Here is an 11,736-nt window from a genome sequence, read left to right on the forward strand (position 1 = left end):
AGAGTGGGAGAGCCAAGTGCGTTTGGAGTTCAGAGATTGTCTGACACTCTTCTAATCGTAAGTGCAGTTATTTTAATATCTATACGGCAGCAAGCAGCAATGATCCATGGAGATAGATTGTGAGTTACTTTTATCACACTTGAATGCTAACGCAATACTCGAATACTAACACAATACTCGAATACTAACGCAATACTTGAATACTAACGCAATACTCGAATACTAACGCAATACTCGAATACTAACACAATACTCGAATACTAACGCAATACTTGAATACTAACACAATACTCGAATACTAACACAATACTCGAATACTAACGCAATACTTGAATACTAACGCAATCCTCGAATACTAACGCAATACTCGAATACTAACACAATACTCGAATACTAACGCAATACTTGAATACTAACGCAATACTCGAATACTAACGCAATACTCGAATACGAACACAATACTCGAATACTAACACAATACTCGAATACTATCGCAATACTGTTACTACTACATATGTGCCTTGAGTCTGAACATCCCAACACATGTATAAAAACACGCCCGGACAAATATTATATCCTTTACACTGTTTAAATTTGGGTTGGATGCGCGGCCGGCCTCAATTCAGTGTAAATGATTGTGATCACTTTTGACAATAATTGCTACATGTCTTCCCTGCGCTTATGCATTTCCTGCTACACTGTCCTGTTTGATAAAGCATACTGGCCACACAAAAAAAGGAATAAATAAATCAGATAAAAGGAATGAAGGATTTGTATGGTAGACTTAAAGCACGGAATGAAGATTTGTCGTTACAGTTGTTAGTGGAGGGCTGGAGGGTCGCGTGTACCTTAGCACATGCCAGATCCAACATACGTCCCAGACAAATCCGTATCAAATGGCAATGCCACCACATGTACCACCACAAAAGCTCAATGGGTATAATAGTAATATTTCTGACGTGTGTTCAGATTTGATTAAATGAATAGGAACACTGGTTCATTGTATGTGGTTTTTGTATTTGTTATTAAGCAATTTATATGGGAGCCAAAGTTATTCATCTTTGACTTATGCTCAGAGAAACATGCATATACAAAAAGTGATTTCAAAAAATAAAATAAAAAATGTATAGACATCGCAGGTGACGCCATCAGGTCCAGTGACATGTCTGATCTGTGACTTCAAAGGTGCTTCAACATTTATCGTTATTTGGCCCGTATTGAGCCCATTTTAGTCTGAACTTGGTTTGGTCCTGATCTAGTCCAGGTTTGCTTTCGAGTTTATTCCTTATTTAATCCCAATATTGATGTGCTGAATGTACAAAAAGCTTAAAACCTACTAAATAAAAGATGTTTCACTGCAGTACCATGCGAATAGTGAAGGGATTAAGCAAGCAATGCATTATCCTTTTTTATTTAATAGATTCATAAGTGTACCTTAAACATTTGTAAAACCTATGATGGCTCAAACTGACTAAACTTATCTCTAAAAGCTGTGCATTGGGGCAAATTGTCACTCCAAACCTCCACAGTATGCTGGATGCCATTTAATTCCCCATATCATCAAGCATCCTGAAAACCAGCTGAAAAACGGAATTCTCTATTATGAGCGACTGTGGTAGCAACTATCTCACTATCTCGCCGATCGCTACACACCTGTACTCACTGCGCCTCACCCATTGCCAGTGTCATATCCCCCGGGTTACAGGGCTGGCGTAGATTTGTGTTTCCGCCAGAAAAACTAATCCACAGTACATATATGTGAACCAGGGATATAGGTATGCTGGGCCCTGAGGTGAAATCCTATATTAAACACATACTATCTGTGATCCGCGTGGCCTTGCAGAATCCCTATCAGTCAAATCCCAGCTGGTGTGCGAGCGCTCCAAAAAGAGTGAGCCAGCAAACCACTTCGGAGTGTGCCAAAAATCACATTTCCCCTCGACGGCGCTATAGCTGGTTTACATTAACTCTCACACATGCATGGCGAAGGTCCACCCACTTCTCATTTCATTACCAGGCAAACTGTTATACCAGCCTGGCCAGAATGCAGCGCAAAAAAAAAAAAAAAAAAAATCTGTAACGCGATGCATCTGACTTTTAAAAAGATGAAAAAGAACTGTTAAAACATCCAGTTAAGTAGTGTGGAGGAGGTGCAGCAGGAGAGGCAATCGCTATAAATTTGTCCTGCGGGATTAGAAGCCATGGAAACCCGAGACTAAGAGGTCAGACGTGGCCGCTACATGCATGATCTATTGTCCAGAACAGCGTGGAGTTAATGGCAAGGGAATAGCAACATATAGCATGACTCCGCTGGGGAATGTATACAGTATGTGTTGTGTGGAGGTCCAGAGACGTGTAGAAGCTTTCACCTTGCAACGTTTGAGCAAAAAGGGGTCAGAATGGGAAAAAAAGTAGTCCCAAAGCTGTTGCTCTTTTCTGTCAAAAGTTAACTTGTGTATTAATGAAGTGCTCTAGGATAAGAGTCAAGGAGCAGCATTGTGGTTTTTGGGGTTTAAAAATAGTCTTCAGGGTTGCAGTGGGTCAAATGGCCACAAGGGGTTTGTGGGGAATTCAATAGAAAATCCCTGGAGCACAATCAATTGCATTTAGCATCAGCGCAAGGAAAAACAGTTCTGCTCTCAATAAAAAGTTCTAGATAATATTGATTGATTATTGATGACTTGAATAGATTTAAACATTGATTAACATTGATTGAGTATGCATTTTCCTAATTTACACTTATATCTTATTGTGACTTTTCTTACCAAAGTTCACATTTTTAAAACAGGTTAATCTTCAGACAAGATAAAAAAAAAAAATATATATATATATATCAAAAAATAATCAACTTAATCTATAGCGTTTATTTGTAAGAACAAATATAATTAAGTTGAAGTGAGAACAGTTTTAATCATGTAATGTTTTTAATACATGGCATTTGTGTAAAAATCACAAACGTTACACATAATTAGAACATATTAATCAAAGCAATTAATAGAGCCAGGTTTCTTTTTTATTTACTTAATGTGGTTGACATACAAACCATTTACAGAAGAACTTGTGGATGTCGTATTTAGATTACTACTTACTGAAAGTTTGCTTGACATTTCAAATTACCTCATTTTTCTTATTTAAAACATATGCATGAAAATTTAACAATGTTGTTTCCAGGAAAAAAAACAAACTCCTATGACCTTTGTCTGTAGGAGCTCAGTTTAATCTTCTCTCCACTACTGCTAATTCAGCTTCAAAACACATTTAACATAATGTGTTGATTAGTTTGGTACTGTATATGCACGGTGGTAATAACCCCACCTTTAACCAGCAGGTCAGAAATATGCCAGTAAGATTTAATGACCTAAACTGTGATGGCGTTTAAATGCAAGAGAGTTGTTCCTGAAAGTATCACACTATAGTTTACTGATTCAAGCCACTTATGTCCCTTAATGAAAACAGCATAAGATAAATGAATGATGTACATGATGTGTCACTGGAGAGCCATACTATTTACTTGTATAGACCTGGCAATCTAGGGCCCTTACTCCTCATAATTAAATCCACTTCGTCGTCAAGTTTACACAGCAGACCTACAGTTGGAGGCTTGGGAACACTTCTGAAAACTGGAAACAACTTTTTCCTTCTGACCAAGCGAAGATAAGAAAAAACATATCCAATCCATAAATAGGCTCTGCCATCGAGTTATCTGGACAGATAAATACTTATTTAGGTCATATTGGGTTATGTCCTGTCTTAGGTCATCATCTGGTACATTTATTTATAGAAGACACATGGCTCTAGCTCTCGATCAGTAACAGCAGTAGTGGCCAAGCAGTAAGCTAAATGTAATATATCAAAAAGCCCTGCATAGACCAGATATATAACGGCGCACGGCTATATTTCAAACTGTGTTAGGATGACTGGTCCTGGTCACACACGCTCTCCACTCACCCCATATGGATCCGTTTAAACACACCCTGGTTTGGCCCACTTTCAGAATGTCACAGGACATTTATCTTTATTTCCCTCTTCCTCCTCCCTCCAGAACCATATGGAAGAATGGCTTTTACAGATGTGCGCCTCCTCCAGCTCCCCTCTCTCGCTTTCTCTTTCTCTCTCTTCTCCTTGCTGTCCTGTGCACTTTGCTTACAGTACATGGTTCTATACAGCGTTCCTCGCCATGTCACCCAGCCACGCACTCCCATCTGGAAGATATATCTCCTGCAGGCAGATGCATTGAAAACATAGAAAGCAAAAAAAGGCCGTCTTCCTTCATCATCCTGTCCTCTTCCTCGTCTCTTAATCGAGCTTGGGAGGAAATTGAAGAGAAACGCACAAGCAATAAAAATTAACATAAATGTGCATATACTGTGATGAATGCGTGATGTAATGCGCACGCCTGTTTACGTTAAGGTCCATTGTGGTGGTATTCGTTATGAGATTGGATTGAGCTAAAATTGTGCTGAGTTTGTCCCATCAAGTGTAAAGATGCACAAATTATATGGTGCGGAACATGAAAGGAATTACTCACAATCACCCCCAGAGTGCAGTTGCGGTTCATGTTATAAGCCAATAAGAAAATAAAGAGTTGGTGACATGCCTGCATTTCCAATAAGCCATGTGTCCCAATGGTGAAATTTAAAGCCTGGGTTTTATTAGATACTGTAGATTAGCTAATTCATTCTACTTGCGTGTCAGTTCAAATCTGCTGAGGATAAGGCAATTCAGAGGGCCGCACAGTTCCATACAGGAGCTTGTTAAGGGCCAGCATATTAGCAAGTTAAAAGTGTGCTCTTGCGATATTCAAGTATTTAAACGCAGAATACTTTATTTCTAAGGTTACAACTTGGCAGAAAGTCTTTGAAAATACTAAATGGTCCATAGGTTTATAGAATATCGTGCAGATATGCAGATTTTTGCAACCACCCCACTCATACAATGTGACTCATTACAGTTTTTATGTCCTACCTACTTAACAATACGGTTGTGATTTCTTCATCAGTTTGAAGATGTTTGAGACCACAGCACTGGACAAATATAACAGCATGTGACATATAGACACTTGTCGGTGTAATCCTTCCATCATCCAGGAGTGTTCCATTGTAGAAAAAGATTCAGTTGTGTCATCTGGACACTGTTTTCCTCTTTGTTTTTCTAAAAAAAACAGTGTCCAGATGACTGCAACTGAATCTTTTTCTACAATATAGACAAACAAATCTACCTCCATAGCCTGGCTGTCTAAAGCTTTTTCCTCATCAAGCCCTAGTGGTCACATCTGGAAGTTACAATGTACTTATAATGCTGTTACTCTCTCGGCTGTGATTGTGAAAGTACAGTGTAGTTTTTGAAAAAAGGTTGGTTGTTATGCTTCTGTGCATCATCCATTGTTTAAATACAATCTTTACTGATGATAATTCTTTGTTTATTCTAATAAATTGCCGTTAATCCCATAAATTCCCAATATTTTCCATGCACATTTTCCAACTATGAAAATTCCAGAAATTGTGCGATGCTACTACAACCTACAGCTACTAATACTGGTGAAATGATGAGCAGTTAGTACTTAAATCTTACAGCGCAGAATGTACTAATCTTCAGGCAAAATCTACACAATGATTGCCCACTTCTCCAGAGAGGTTCACGGCACAATGGGTCTTAAGGACATAATGTGGACTTTGTAACGTTTCTTGTAGGTCTGATGTGCTTTGCCTGGAATGTTCCAAACTCGTTTATCTAACTTAAATTCAATTACAGCTTCATTGAGGGTGGGAGAAAAAAAACACAAAGAAAAGGGCATTCTTACCTCTCCACAGATCTGACTTGTAACATGTGAAAAATTCCAGGTAAAGCAATAAATAAACTGAATACTAAACAGAAAACCTCTCGATGTCATGTTAAATTACGTTTTACTGATTTTCTTTCTCTTACACAACATGTTTTAAATAAAAGTCATCCAGCAATAAACTTTTAGCTGCACAAAGGACTTCTAATGGTCCTCTTAATGAGTAATGTTAACAATGACTCATATCTATTTACATAAACTTAACCACGATAAAAAATATTTTATACTGTGATTAGTGTGACATTTACCAAACAATACTGCCAGTTCCTCTCCATTAGAATTAAAACATTGTACAAAAAGTCCTGTATTTTCCTCTGCCAACAAGATATGAGTCAGCCCACAGATACAAAAGCTCTCACACAGACACGACTAACCGTTCCTTGCAGCTTAAATCATGTCAAACCCGACTGTGGCAAAAATAGAAGTCATTAATAGTGTTTGGAGAGGTAGATATTATACTATTGGTGACGCGTTTTTGATTCAAGTGAAGGAGTGACAATTGTGGGTATAAGTTAATGCTACAGTAGATCCTCCTAAAAAAATTTACTTTTTAGCTTTTAGTGCTAACAATATTGTCACAATTTCTTCGTGTCGGATGCATTCAAATTGAGCAAAGAATCATGGTATTTGTAGTTTAGGCCACGGTCATTTTATTACTTTGTTTACGGATCCGCCGCACTTAGATTATTGATTTAAACAATATAAATCAAATTAATTATTATCCTTTTTTTTTTTTTTTTTATAAAGTTCCACCGACAACGCAAAATAGCATTAAATGAAATATAAAAAGCGTTTCCTCTGCCTTTATTTTGCACATTTTAAACCTGTTTACTACATTTTCTCCAGCGCGTTTTGCCGTGACTAAGGCTGTACATCTAGAAGTGTGAGTTCTGAGTGTAAAACACGCTAAATCTACTTGTACACACTCCTGCGCGCCGCGTCTCCCCCCCCTCTCCTCCCGTGGTCCATTTTGGGCAAACCCGGAAGAAAACATCTTTTGAAATTGAAATTATATTTATATTTCGCCTGCCTGTTCAATATATTTCATTTAAAAATCTGTAAACCAAGTAATAAAATAACTACGGCCTTATCACTTTTTACTCTGACAATACAACAAACTCAGAGCAAACCATTCCGTATTCGCGACTCTGCTCCTGGTTTAAATGGCTCCTCTGATTGTGCTTTCTCAACTAGTTCATCTGCATTCAGTCTACTTACTTATGTTGCTACTTTCTTCTGTGTCCCGTGTTTGCAAATGAACTGTGGTCAATGTTCGTTAAGGGATTGTTAGGGTCAGAACTGCAGTGATCTTGACTTGACCTGTGACCGTAGCTCGAGTTCAATATAACCCTATTGGCAGTATTGACAAATCAGAAGAAAGTAGCTCCAGGTGTTAGTGAGATATCCACGCTGAGAAAAGGACGCAGATAAGGTCACTATGATCAATGACAGCAGGTATACAAGTGGACGGAGCGAAACAAAGGAGGTTTGATAATGGAACGATTGTACATTCGGCGTTGCGTTTAGTCAATGTCGTTGTAATGTTTGCAAAGAAAAACATTGGAAGAGATTGGAGAGCAATATGTCTCGCTGAAGCTATTTAGTTCATTGTTGTTTTTGTCCCTGGGCAAGACACTTAACCCAAGTTGCCTTCTCCAGTCAGTATTCTTGCAGACGAGAGACAATACAAACAACTGGTTTGCAAGTATTGCAAGTATTTTGCAAAACTTTCTCATAAAATCCAGATATTTCAAAATACGCTGTGGAGTCTATCCCTGCAATTATGGGACTACAGCGGACAGACAATGTATCAAACTTGCATCATTCAGGACTATACAGTGGCCTTTATACAATAATTCAAGATAATGCATCTAGTACCATGGGAATTAACTCAAACTCAAACTAAAGTTAGGTATTGATTGCGTCTACCTGACAAGCAGCGATGAACCACTTAAAACGGGACATTCTTGGATTGACAAAATGCCAATCCACAGTCCAACCATTGCGTACTCATCAAAACGCATTGTCTGGCAAGCCACCTATAGCTGCCTGTCTCGAGAACCCTCAGTACCACAACAAAGGCGATTTGATAATGCAATGAATTTCGAATCAGTCCGTTCCCCATTTCTCCTATAAGAGACATCCACATGGCCCTTATTACTGGTATTTAAAGTGACTTGGAGGGCACCTTTTAATGTCCACCATGAATAGGACACAGTATGTGATTAGATGGCCATAAATCAGAGCTCATCCTGTCAGCAAATCGCTTCACTCGCACTTTAAAATGTGGAGAGATGTGAAGTGGAAATATCAGTATGCTGAATGAACCCAGTCCCCCGGAGAAGCAGACACCCAAAGGTCACTCACACATTACCGACATTTCAACAAAGAGTTAATGACATTCTTCCAAGCTCACCACGAAGAGACTTGTTTGGTGTTCCTAGTTTTTACATTTTTTCTGCGGCCTGAGGTAGGTAGAAGTAAGATGCATTTGCTTACTATAGTAACTTGATTTTTGAATGACTAGTACTTCTAGTAGTTGCTATGTTGTAGCTTTGGAAATGCCAACATTTGTGCAGTATTGAATGTATTTTAGATTGCAATTCCAAACCATGAATCATGTCTTGCACCTTAACAGTTAGACTTTTCACCTTCTGACTAATAATATTTTAAAGCAATGGTACTTTTCCTCAATTTCTGTCCACTTTCCCACCTGGATGATGGAGTGTTAGCATTCTCTCCATAAAGAACAATACAATACTCTTGCATTTCATACGTTTACCAATGTTCGGCCTTGATCAGCGTCTAGACAAGCTGTGGCGAACTGTAAACCTCTGCGCTTTTTTCCCTGAGTACACTCTATCGGATGTAATGACCCAGTCTGCTTCAACTGGGCTTATATAAGAAGAGAGTTATACAAGCCGCCGCCGCTGCCGCCGCCGCAGCAGCTCGATGGAGAATGGGTGGACCGATATAGAGCGCGGCTGAACTGATGCTGTACATGTCTGATGGAGCAGAAATCAAGTGGGTTTAAGAGATGTACATGGAGATATGGCAGTGGAGAGTGGAGGCGGCCGGCATAAATTCAACCGGGAAGATTATACTTTCTACCTTTGTCTCAGCGAATCATCTCACAACTTTTCTTCATACAAATTGCCCTTCCATCTTTTTGCAATCTTTGTCCAATCTCCTCCGCAGCAGCGTCGGCTACCTAAACTTTTCCATTACCATTATAGTTTAGGCCCAAGAGATCTATTATCAAATTCCAACATCATTGCCTGCCAGCATTAAAGTTTATATCTTTGATAAACCTTTGTCTTTCAATGTGTATTTCCTCCTATGTTGTATGTTTTTCAGGTGTTGAGGCTGACAGAAGACGCTCTAAGCCTAAGGAACCTTCCCTGTTGTGGAAATGATTCAAGTAGCCTGCGAAGACTCTAGATGTCTAACGCAGGAGAAGTTTATGTACCATGAGCCCAGAGACATGAACACTCAACACATTGTGGTGGTGTTCATGCAAGTCTGGCTATTATTTCACTGTAGGGAGTATTATAACTTTGCATGAGCAGGTCATAGATAGAGTTATCCGCAAAGAAATGTCAATAAGGCTACCCCAAATAAATTGTCTGTTTGCTGTAACCTGAGCCAACATTTTTCAAGTGGGTCAGACGGTAGGCAAATTCTTATTTTTTTTTACATTGAAGGCAAAAAAAAAATCTAAATTTTGAAATTTTTTGACTCTGAGTGAGCGCCAGGGGTCAGGCTTCAACAGTCAATGACGGACAACGTCTCTATCAACCCGATCGGGAGACTAAATCTCACGATTTTAAGATATTTCAATCGACCTTTTGTACGTCGTTATCCTTTATTTTGGAAGCAAAGGTAAGCGGGGGGAACATGCGGGGGACACGGGCGCCGCCATGTTTGTTGTGATGACGCTGCTGGGCGTGTTTCAATCCTAAAATGCATTGCGTAAGACACCCTAGATAGAGCGTGGCATGTGTTATGAACACTTAAGTGGCGCCGACAGGGGCAAATCATCTTGTAAAAGGCAGTTTAGTGACCCTGATGTGCGTTCTGTTTTGTTACGGAAGAATACGGAGGACCGAATATGAAGACACACATGCAATTGCGCAGTGCGTTATCAGTCTTTTGGGATGAAAAATAGGTTTACCAGCGTGATAAAAATATTCGACACGGCGGTTTGGGAAAGACCGGTCGGTGATTCGGCGAAATAATAGAAAAATCGGCTAGTTTCACACCGGTCGGTCGGGTTACAGCAAAGAGACATATTATTTTGCCCAGCCTAAGGACCAAGCTTTGTGCGGCTGTGTACTTCGGACACAACTTTTCTGTATTTGTGTATTTAGATTCTCGATGCTGTTGGCAGTAACTATTATTAAGAATTACTCTTTGGAAACAACAGGGTTTTTTAATAGTTCTGGGTACATGGACCATCTCATTAAATTTGAGAGATTGAGGCATTGTTGATATCATGACATTTTATAATTGTATGTATTTATTCATTTTTGCACAAATGCATAAAATTCTCTGGAAACAAGTGATGGAAAGAACACATTCCAAACTAATATATTCCTGCATAAATGGAACAGATCATTTTTACAGCAACCTTCCTTCCTTGTCTTTTTATTGCCAGGGCGACAACTGATGGACTTTCATGATGACTCATTCATCACGGCGAGTTAATGTTTGTCCAGCTCCATCTAAATTGACTTTACCCGGAAAGGTTTTTGCCATGAATTCTTGAAAGTTGAAAATATCCACTGTTCGAACGGAAACCCATAGCGTGAATGCAGCTGTAAGATACGGGAGGGGTCCTTACACTCTTTTGTAGTTCGAGGCAATTTATCATCCTGGCACCTCTTGAACGTATAAACTGTTTGGGTTGTTACAAAATTTACATTCCCTATGACTACTTTGGCGGTATTCTCCTCGATGAAAGAAGTCGCGGCAGTCATGTGTGCCTTGAATTAGTGTGAGAGTAAAAAAAGGGGAGTTGGAACGGTTCAGACAGTGGGAAGACAAGCGAGAGCAGGAGGAGGAGATGGAGAAGGAGGAGGAGGAGGTGGTGCTACTGAGGGGGCTGCTATGGCGGCTTCCACACTTCAAGGGCTTTAGTGACAGGGAAGCGGCACAATTCAGCTCTGTCAGCACTTTTAGCCGGTGCATGTGTGTGTGCCTATCCAGAGGGACTGAAAACTCCCTATGTTGTTGTTCCATAAAGCAAGGACACTTTGCTACATAGGCGCAGAGGACAAGTCACACATGAGCTAGTATATGGCCCAATACGATTCAGCACACCGAGGAGCTCCCGGGCTGCCTACACTGCACTTATACTTAGCCCTCATGATACTTTTATAGGAAGACTTTATAGGAAACAATGCATCTAATTTAGCGTTTGATGTACAATCAGCGGCGCAGCTTTCAATACAGTGCGTTCTGCCACAAAGCTGCAAGTTTGATGTACGGGTAGATGTTTTGCATCAAGAGATGTTTCCGTTTTCTTCACTTGCCATAAAGGAACATAGATCATCAGCATATGTTCAGGCAGTCCTGAGATAGCTTTTTTTTCTGGAAGGATAAGACGGGAGAAAGAGAAAGCCATACACATTGATGTCTAACATGTGTGGGAGCAACAGATTCTCATTTGTGCGGCAGAAGAGTAACTCTAAATAATTAAAAGAGATAGAGTATGTGCAAATCAATGGGTTGATCAAACTGTTCAATTATGCTGGTGTAGGTGTGTAGGAAGTATTAAATCCAACTAACCTATCCTAATTCACACGTTATCAATGCATTACACAGTAACCATGATTACAACCGATGTCATTATATAGGCCCATTTTGAGAATACCTCCATAAAGCAGTGAATTGTT

The sequence above is a fragment of the Eucyclogobius newberryi genome, unplaced genomic scaffold, assembly GCF_026437365.1.
Source record: "Eucyclogobius newberryi isolate DKJ021-1_F unplaced genomic scaffold, fEucNew1.0.hap1 SCAF_16, whole genome shotgun sequence".
In the NCBI taxonomy this organism is placed as follows: Eukaryota; Metazoa; Chordata; class Actinopteri; order Gobiiformes; family Gobiidae; genus Eucyclogobius; species Eucyclogobius newberryi.